This window comes from Grammomys surdaster, unplaced genomic scaffold, assembly GCF_004785775.1.
Source record: "Grammomys surdaster isolate TR1022 unplaced genomic scaffold, NIH_TR_1.0 130, whole genome shotgun sequence".
Classification (NCBI taxonomy): Eukaryota; Metazoa; Chordata; class Mammalia; order Rodentia; family Muridae; genus Grammomys; species Grammomys surdaster.
In genome coordinates this window covers 8,576,707-8,587,629 of record NW_021604588.1, presented here as the reverse complement: position 1 = coordinate 8,587,629, position 10,923 = coordinate 8,576,707, and the positions used below count along the sequence as shown (strand labels likewise).

At 38.2% G+C, this 10,923-nt stretch overlaps 1 protein-coding gene across 1 annotated transcript in view; it reads left to right on the top strand.

Annotated features, from left to right (window-relative positions):
- Prrx1 (paired related homeobox 1) overlaps nt 1-8,209 on the top strand; it is a 78,054-nt gene extending 69,845 nt beyond the window's left edge. The window contains exons 5-6 of the transcript XR_003710485.1: nt 8,013-8,057; nt 8,160-8,209. The gene's annotated coding sequence lies outside the window, so the exon portion shown is untranslated. The remainder of the gene's footprint in view (nt 1-8,012; nt 8,058-8,159) is intronic.
- The last annotated feature ends 2,714 nt before the right edge of the window (nt 8,210-10,923 follow it).

Below are 10,923 nucleotides of genomic sequence, written 5' to 3'. Positions count from 1 at the left end.
GGAATGGTGTAGCACATATTTAGGTGTATCTACTATCCTCAGTTAAACCTCTCTGAAAATACTCTGACAGATGTGCCCAGATGTTTATCTCCTAGATGGTTCTAAATTCAGTAAAATAGACAATGAAAATTAAACATACTTTTTTTTTTGTCCAAAAGCCCGGTGCCTGGCACCACATCAGGTTTTTGAAAAGTCACTATGACTAAGTATTATTAATAACACAAGTAACTCTATTAATGGTAAAGTGAAGCACCAGATGAGAAATTTAATTTTAGTTTAAAAGAAAGTTAGAAAAGACAATTAACAGGTGTTACCCTTATAAATTTTAATAATGGAAAGTCATCTTTAGATATTAGCCATTAGCATACATTGGTTAATTCAAATAACTGGAAATCCTTACCAAAAGTAAAATTTGTCTGTCTTCTGAGACTAGTATATCGGTAGACTTGACTTCAACGCCTGGAGAACATTGACTAGCATCTGAAAACAGGTAATGGTAATCATTGATAGCTACTTATGCCTATCTTGGTGAACTTGGTCATATATTCCGTTTGATATTTCTTGAAAGCTAAACACAATCTCTTATTGGAGGCCGGTAAGGCTGGTATAAATTACAAACAACAATAACTCCCCAATATGATACAATTTGCTTATATTTCATATCAGAGTGAATTATCTTGTCAAATAAGATCTCATGCTGCATTCCAAAGCAATGATTATGAGGAAAGCTGAAGTTGCTCACAAGATTAAAAAATTAAAAGATAGACCTCATACTATGAAATATGAAAGCCAGAAGATAAAATCACAGATTAACCTCTCAAGTTAGTCTACGGAAATGTACTCCACTGACAGAAGCAAGTCTGATTGTTGGTAGAGGCAAAGCCTAAGATAGAAATTACATATTGGCTCCTCTCCGGTGGATGGAGTCTCACAAATCTGAGTGGCACAATGGTGATGTCTACATTTCATTCTGAATTTAAATCCATCACCTGTATGAAGATAGGTTTCTAATCCCCCCCTTTACACAAGCCAAGGAGACATCGAACCAGTATGAATAGGGTACCAGCTTTTGTCTTCCTAATAGTGCTGTCCTGTGAGTACACTGTGGAGTTTGTAATCCTCAAATTTCTTTAAATTTTTAAGCCTTTTCATGGAAAAAAATGAATCTTGGGGGGAAAAAAACAGAATACGAGAAGAAAAGAGAAAAGGAGAAGTCAACTATCCTGCTTATTGGGCAGTCCTCTATCACACAGAACCAAGAATAAGACTATTAGTAGGGATGTATTTCCCTAATTATACTGGAGCATCTGATCTATAGTTCCTACAGTGGCTTCACATCGTGCTGCCCAGCTTGAACTCTTAAAAAACCTTCAGATTGCTAAACCAAGCATCCTCTAATTTTGCCAAGGAAAATAAATCTATTTTCCTATTTCCTGTGCTCTGTCAGGGTTAAAAACCATAAAAAAGAAGCCAAAATTCCTCCACAGTAGGCTCACAGACCTAAGGAGACCATTATTTTCAACGTAGAAAGGCAAATAATCTTCCGAGAACTGATGTTCTTGCTGGCCTCGTTGAGCATTGAGAAATCAGGGAAAGCTTTCTTAAGGAAATAACATTGAATTGATTGAGGAATTGGACCTGAGAAAACAGGAAGGGGGCTTCAATTGCTGTCTGTAGCCAAGGATGGCACTAGTAGATTACTCTGGTGAAGATGGGTAAGGGGTTGTGTGTAAATTCTGGAGACAGAATCTAGTTTTGATGCTTATCTAAATCAAAGCAAGGTTTACATATCATTCCTCACATGAAGACCAAGCTAGCCTGATGCCTGGCTTTTCTGAATTTTCACTCTTTCCAAGGCAGGGGAGCTCAAGTTAGGAAAGGCTAGTTCAACACTTTTCAGAAGTCTTCAGTACAAACATATTTCATCCATTAGGGTAATGTTTTCCTCAGGCTTGTCCAGGAATAAATCCCAACCTTCTCCCCTTAAGATCCCAAGGACACAGCTGATTTGTTTTCAGTTGGGGCAATGAAATGTTTAAATGAGAAACACATGTCCGTTTGGTCTGGAGAGGACACGTTAGGCAGCTTCCTTCTTGTTTATGAGGGCCTCCACTCAGCAGTAACCTGACAACCACAGACACTTGAAACGTGCGACTTGCAATTAACTCCTAGTAATAATTCCTTCTAGGGTCCAGGTGCATTTTAATTCGGTGTAAAATGTTCATTATCTCGTATAAGCTTTCAAGTGTTCTTTAGTTTAAAAGAAGGGGGTGCTCTTCAAAACCTTAATTGTTGCCTTCCTCTTTCTTGGAACACAAATACTTTGACCTAACTGCTCCACCCAAATGCCCATGAGCCCACAATGCTGTCTGTTTTAGATAATGTATCCCTGTGGCTTTTTCTTACCAACATTAAAAGAAAAAAAAAAGATTTGGAATTTTTTCTAATCCTGAATCTCAAGCAAAATCTCCTGAGGAAATTAAACTTAATAAAGAGAGGTTACAAGTTAGAGGATTCTCAGAAAATGATTATGTAGGGGAGTTTAAGACTGACACTTTAGCTACCTAGGCAGTAGATGAGAAGATGGACCGTGAGAAAGGCTCTTGATGCGAGCCCGGCCCGTCGCTGCTACCATGGTCCCGATATGTGGCCATGGCCCAGTGTGCAACTCATACTGAGTCATTCTTGAAGGAAATTAAATCCTAGTAAGCTTAATCAGACACTGTGTCATGTTCTTTGGGTAGTGTTTCAAGAAATAATAGAGTTTGGAAGCCAAAATGATCCTTAAATTGTTCACACCAGCATGTGATTATCTGTTCTGTTGCTATTCATGTTAGCTGATGTGATTATCAGTCTTTCCGTATACGAATAATGTTCTCTGGTATTTTCTAATGTTTGTACATTAGTTAAAGCTATAGTTTTTTAATGACACCAAGCCATATTTACATTATTTACATTATTATTAATGAATTATTAATATTATTAATAAATTTTATTTAAATTATTATTAAAATTTATTAAAATATTAATTTTATTAAATTATTGTTATTAAAATTATTAAAATTATTGATGAATTATTAATATTATTAATGAATTTATCAAACAAATATTTTACAGGACTTACACCATTTAGACATCTATAATAATGAGCTAAGAGTATACAGGTCAGAAGTACATTAAGAATAACCGAAGACATATAAATCCCTAAGAGTTCCCAGAAGTTCTATATCTTGTTCTCTGAATACCTAAGATTAACATCTTTCTATTTGAAGCAGTATTAGTTAGTCCTGGGTGAATTTAGAGAGAAACACCATTCTAGAATGTAACACCTGGACCCTGATGTTCAGTGCACAAGCAAAGAAAAATGAAAATATTTTGAACTGAGAAATCAAGGGAGTTAGAGTAGTCCATCAGGCTCCTGAGATTCTTGCAAAGTGGAAAATATTAACATTTAACAAAATTGCTGATAAAATCAAGGTTAATCTTTATACTACATACACCATTCAATCCACTCTTAATAAATACACCATACTAATACAAAGAATAATCATACATAATATTTACTAAATTTTGTGGGCCCATGTATAAATTTGAGAAGAAATTGGGGGTAATTGGTAAATAGTATTTATCAAACAAGCAATGTTAAATACCTGCAACACTAAACAGCACACAGAATGTTGACGTCCACCAAGGCTGCCTGGGAACAGCTCCATCGGTAGTTATAAGCATTCTGCCTTGGCTAATGGGTCTTTCTAGTCTACAGAACAGGACCAGGAGTGTATGCTATGGAGAGAGGGTGAAGTTTTAGACCTAAGAGACTTTCCAGGTCTGTTTTAAACTAAGCCTTTCTTCATTCAAATCTAAACCCTACTTACTAAATGGGGAAGAGATGGAAAGGAGATCAGCTAGAACAGAAAATGGGAGGTCAGGTATGCCTGAGGATCCTACCATACAGTCAAAGTCATCAGGACATCCAATATTCCCAGTGTTTCCAAACCTCAGTCATTTAAGTACCGTCTTGTACTTTGTGCAACATCTGCCGACCACCTGGACTCCTATTTACTTAATATTTTCTTTAATTTGGTTTATTTTGTTACTTAGTCTTGTCCCAAACAATAATAAACATGAAATTATTGATTGATGTGCAAATCATATTTCCTTAAGGCACATTTACTTAACTATTACACATATCATAACACGCTGGTACATAATTATGACATTAAACAAATGTCCGTCTGCGTGGCACCTAGCATCATTTACTGCTGGACTACACTTTTGGAAATTGTAAACAGGCCCTTTGCACCAAATTCACTGAGTAAGCCTAGGGGAAAGCATCTTGCCTAGATGAGTAAGGCAAGCAGACCTGTGCAGCTTACACATGGCCCCACGCTCAGAGGGCCCCAGGCTTCCTTCAATGCTCAGCTGTCACCTTCTTGAAATTCTGAATATGTTTTAAACAAGTGGTTCCACATTTTCAGTTTTCATCAGGGTTTGCAAACTGTATAGCCAATCCTGAGGGGGTGCAACCATACGAAAGGCTGGCAGCTTATATAGTTCAATGGTGACACTGAAGAATTCTTGATTTCAAGAGCCCCTTTAAAATGAATTATCAAAAAGCTGTTAGGGAAACTTCTGCCCAAACACTGTCCAAGAAAACCATGGAAGATAAAACAAACAAAAGCAAAAGTTCTAGATATTTGTTAACGCATATTAGAACTTATTAGGTTAGGGGATATAATCACTTTTCTTGAAGTAACTAGATATAGTCCACACATAAGGGTCTGATTTCATACAGTGGGTTATAATTGGAATAATAGTTTGGAAAAGGAAGATCCCTCTGAGGGCAGAAACAGCTGGGGAACATGGGAAGAGGAAGAACTTGAGCCACCAAACAGCTCATGTATCTATTTTAGGAATGTATCTGCCAAGTCACATGAGACTCTCTAGCATCTCGTTCCAGTCTCTCCCACTCCACTTCTGACCCATCTCCCCAAATATAGAACTACTCCTAACATCTACAGAATCCTACCAAGAGTGTTAATGGAAACCTACCTACACTCACTTAAATATTGATATGCTATAAAACAGGGTTACAGACTGTGAAATAAATATACCATATCACCCTGTGTTGATTATTCTATCTTTATAATGACCTACAAAGCTAGATTCCAGTTTAGAAATCATGGGTTCCAAGACTGGGGTACAGATGTCTGGCTCCTAACACCTGCCCTGTCATCTGCTTGCTCCCTCTCTTTCCTTCAGTCTGCAGTTAGGGCCTCTGCACGCACCTTCCCTATAGCCCACAAAGAGCTGCCATTTGATATAAGGCTACGCATGTCAGCGGTGATACATTCATTCCTTTGGGAGCAGAGACTTTGGGGAATGGCCTTTCCTCAAGTAGGGTAATGTGGGGAGGAAATGCTGGATCCCAGGCAGTTAAGCTGTGATTTGCAAAGCAGGTTCAGGGCCAGGCTGTCATTTTACCTATGATGTTTTTGTTTCTTTGAAGGAATGCAACTAAGAGACTATGAAGCCTGGCTTTATGGAAAGCGCTGAGGCCACAGACAGATACTGCCAGTGTACTCGCGCTTTGTTCCCACTCAATTACCCCTTTTACTTTTGGAATGTCACTGAGCTTCTTTTTGTCTTTATGTAAGTCACACCCTCTGGCTTACTCTCCCACAGAGAACATCTACTCTCACTTCACTTAAGTGTGGCAGCTTGATCAAATGTCACCCCATTTTTAAAGCTTTCCAAACTCCCAGAGTTCATTTTTGCATCAAATTCCTTTGTCCTCTTGTTTGGGCTTCCATCATAACCTGCTTGATTGTACCACTAGGCTGTGGGTTCTTGATATGTGTTTGTTCTCATGTATGAAAAGAATGACTAGTCACATGTACTTCCTTTTATAAATGCTACCCAGAGAAGGAATAAACAAATTATGTTCTTGTGTCCTTTTGCAGTATGCTATGTAGATGTGGACCTTGTAATGTTACTGATCTTAAATAGTAGATGTATGACTCTACATAACACTGTTCTCCTGAAAACTGCAAACACTCAGTCATCCAGATGTTTGGTGTCATGTGAATAAATCCCCTAGATGATTGACTGAATTTTTCAGTTTTCATTGGAATGATTGACATTGTGTGTGCATGGCCTTGTGCTATCAATCCTTGGACCCCCCATCACAATGGGTTCAAAGAGTTACTTTCATGGACTCAAGTACTCAGAAAGCTGCTAATGGGACACAGAATTCTTCATCATGTGCGGAAAGCAGACAACTTCAATGCCAAAGGCGATTTCAGTTCATTGGTCCTCATTGTCATTATCAACTAGCATTTATTAAGCATTCACATGTGCGAAGCACATTTTCAAGTGAAAGACACCATGACAAACATTAGCTGATGAGAGGTGCTTTTATTTTAAGCCATGGAATCAACTTCCTGGCAGCATGCTAAACTGTTTTATAAGAATTCTACCTAAGGAGAGTTCAAAGCAAGTGCCACATGCTGATCATGGAAATTTCACTCACTCCATGGAAGCTATTTCTTCCCTTAGTGCCCTACTCTACCGTTGCCATTCATCCCAAACTGCATTTACTGGGTATGTGTATCAGCTCAGCTAACTGAGATCCAGTAGAAACTGAGGACATTAAGAATCAAAACCCCACCTTGCAAAATGAGGAAAACCATTTTTACCTCACCAATGCTTGGCCTGATTTATAGCGTATTTATGTATGTGTTAGGGAGAGCCCACAAGAGATGACCATTCAGATGCATTTTATCGACAATTGAAAGTCTATTCCAGCCTGCTGGGACTTGACTCAGTTATTTGGATCCTAAGTGTAGCACACTGTCCAGAACAGAAACCGCTTCCTGGCATCTTGCTGGGTAGCTTCAGGGGGAAGGGGTCTTCATACAATCAAGCATATAACAGAAGCTAAGTTACCTAGGGCATCTTGATCTTGAGTTTCTAGAATAGAGTTTGGTAATTTCCCATGGGATTCCCCATTAAGATCAAATTCTAGTCAAACCTAAAAAGGGCTCAGTAAGAATACAAGATGGAAGAACCTCTGTACTGTCTTGCCCTATCATATGTGCCTTTGAGAATTGTGAACATGACTTAGATAATGTAGGAAAAAAGTACTCTGAAAATGCCTAAACATAAAAATGTTCAGGATTATTACTACTTGTCTTATGTATGTCTTTATATTTGACTTGAGTGGTTGCCTCAATTGTAGATGGTATCTGAGGACTGTCATAAAGGGTGGCCAGATGCAAGTGTAAAAGAGTAAGAAAGTCAATAAAAGCTTAATAACCCCTTAATAATCACCATCTCAATGGTGATGAAGGCAAATGTTTAAAGCATAAATGAAATAAATGTCTAAGGGATGAAACTTTCTGGAGGTATGATTGAAGATTCTAGAACTTAAATGCAAATTCCAACACTCTCAGTGCTCCTTCTCTGGCAATTGGTCTCCCTCACTATAGTTCTTTCTTAGGAAGTTGCAAAGTGAGACCTAATTTTTTTTATGTGCTTTTATGTGGCTCTCATGTTGAAGAGTTATGGAGTATCAAAGAATTGCTTGGGTGATATGCCATATGCATCATGTCTCTCCTGAAGGGTGTCTGTGACTCAACTTTTCTCTCTCATGTAGTAGTCAGTGATAGAAGGTAGCCAGCCAACAAATACAAAATTCTTCCTCATCCATGAATCACAGGAAAATGTACCTTACTGGCTTTTCTAAATAAACATATTTGACCAGCTATTTCTCTCAGCTTTTAGAGAAATTTGAGATGCAGAAAATGACCTGTTTGAGGCCGGGTCGGTGAGCAAGAACTAGGGAATCAACACAATATGGGTCAGAAAACATTCTCTTTAGATCAGAACTGGTTAAGGCCAGATCACTAAGGGAAGCAGTTATTTTAATTGCACAACAATACCACATGGTGGATCTGGAAAGAATTGCATGAAACCTAAACCTTCTAAGGAGAGATTTCTTCTTCCTGTAGCTCCTTTTACTGATGCATTGGATGAATTTCACAAACACAGGCAATGTAAGTAACAGTGTATTTTCTGCATGTCAGAGATAGTTTAAGTGTTTCAGAGAAGCATTTGAAATAGTGTTTTATGATTTTTGTTTTCTCATGCTCCTCTAGGCAGAGAAGAGAGTGGAATATTGGTGATCTCCCAGATGCTTGTTCCCTGCTCACCTCAAATCAGAGGAAATGTATTCTCCGAAGTCAGAGATATTCCTTCCCTCTTGGAAAAGTGAACCAGAGGCAGCTGTCCCAGGGAGATGCAGATTTGAGTCTCCACACTTACTCATTGAGGATTAATACCTTTTCAGAATTTATTTTTGAGACTTATTTTCCTAACCTAAAATGTAGAGTAAGCATAACTACTTCGAGGAGTCAGTGCAAGGAAAAGAAAGTCATGGTTGAAGAGTGTGACAAGTGCAGAAGGGAAGGCACTTACATCCTAGTGTTGTGTAGATATAGCATGCTCTTGTTTGTAATTGTCACTTTAAAGCTTAAAGCTGTAGTGTTTTTAAAAATTCGATGTGTGTGCGCTTGCACACACACAAATATATATATATATATATATATATATATATATATATATATATATATATCGCCACACAAAAATTATATCCAAATGGATCAAAGCCCTTAATTTGAAGCCTGAAGCCTAAAAACTGCTAGAAGAAAACATAGGTAGATCATTATAAGATAGAGATGTAGCAAAGCACTTTCTGAACAAGACTCCAGTTGCCAAGGAATTAAGGCCAACAATTGACAACTGGGGTCTCATAAAACTAAAAAGCTTCTGTATGGCTAAAGAAATAATCAATGATTTGAAGAAGAAACCCACTGAATGGGAGATAATCTTTGCCAGTAATACAAATGACAAAGGATTAATATCCAAAATATACAGGGAACTCAAAAGATAAGGAATCAAGGAAAGAAATGACCTAGTGCTGGGAATCTAAACAGAAAGTTCTCAATAGAAGAAATAAAAATAGCTATGAGATAGCCCCCAAAGTGTTAATCCCCCTTAGCATATTTGGGAAATGCAAATTAAAACCATCTTAAGGTTTCACCTTACCTCAGCCAAGTACAGCCAAAAGTAGTCGAGACTACCCATGATTAACAAAGTGACTTCCAACAAATGCTGGGGAGGCTGACAAGAAAGAGAAAAACTCATTCATTGTTGCTGGGAATACAAATGGATGCAGCCACTCTGGAAATCAGTACTGAGTGTCTTCAAAAAAAAAAAAGCTGAAAACAAATCTACCATATGACCAAGCTATACCATTCTTGCCATATGCCCAAAGAACTAGACATCCTACTTTACAGGTTACTCAGCAATATTCATAGCTGCCCTATTCATACTAGCTAGGAAATGGAAACAACTTAATTGTCCTTCAACAGCCATTTGGATAATGAATGTATAGAACACAAACACAGCGTGATCCTATTCGGCTGGAGAGAAAAATGAAATCATGAAATTTGAAGGGAAGTGGATACACCTAGGAAAGATCATATTGAGTAGAGTAACCCAGACCCAGAGAGACAAATGCTACATGCTCTCTCTCATCTGTGGTTCCCAGATCCATATCCTCAGTTGTGAGTATACAACATGAACTAAACACAGAAACCAGGAATGTATAAAAAGACCATATGTGTGTCACAGAGTGTATGTGTATGTGTGTGTGGGGGGAGTGATTGTTAGGAGAATGGCAGGATACAAGTGATATGGAAGTTGCAGAGGAAATAATGGGAAAGGGGGCTCCACCTGGGAAGAGGAGAGGTTCATACAGAAGGAGGAGGGACAAATAATACCAAGATTGGTTAATAAGGCATCGAGGAATCATTGTCTATTTAGCTAAAATTAAACACAATACATATATGTGCTCATAGTATAGACCTTAAAGGAAGGGAAGCCACTTGAGTTAACAATGCTCCTCACAAGAACCATAGACTAACAAAAGCCCAGTATCAGACACAAGAAACCTACTTTCCAAGGGCTGACCTGGGTAGTCCATGTTATTCTCGAACAATATAGATTATCAGTGCAGCCCTTTGTCACCTCTTGGAGGTTGGAGACGAGCCTCAATTGCTAAAGATACTACACACTTGGGACACATAACTCATGAGTGGACCTGGATCTAACCTGAGAGTCTCTTCTTTCCTGCCCTCTAGCTTCCATTATTCCAGAAAACACTATTCAAGATGTCAAGAAAGAGGAGGAATTAAACAGTCCTTCATGGTCCACACAGCTACAGCTCCTGTGAGCCATGACAATTACCATGGGAAGATCTTCATAAAAGTGTGTTAGTGGCACTCACGTGTAATTGGCAACCAACAGCTAGCTGTCTAATTGGATTTGAGGCCCATACAACAGGAGGAAAAACGTGCCTGGAACTTGGAACCTAGCCAGCTTCTGAGGCTGCTGAAGTCATAGACCTTAGGAAACATCTTCTATATACTTTGATTTTGCTAAATCTGCAATATCTTTAAAAATATTAAAATAACTTTATCTTGTAATACTTTGCATTGTGCTTCGTTTTAATTTATTTCCTGTAACTCTTTAGAGAGATACTCCTTGCACTGTGCTGCATAATTTTTCTAGCCTACCTCTTGGACCTCCCTGACTGCATTGGTACATAATTCAATTTCTAAACTTCCAGCATTATTAAAACTATATGTGCATTCACATTATTAAAACGAGTCTACTCCTTAAGCCCCCTCTACTGAATTACTGTACAAATCAATCGCTGTCTTCCCGCCATTGTAATAAGTAAACTATTTCCCCCATCTCTCACTTCATCACCTTAATCTTTGGTCTTCCTCTGTTTCACTTACAAAATACTTGTTTTCTCCTTCATCCCTTCTTTATGAAAATATGTACAGAGCTTTA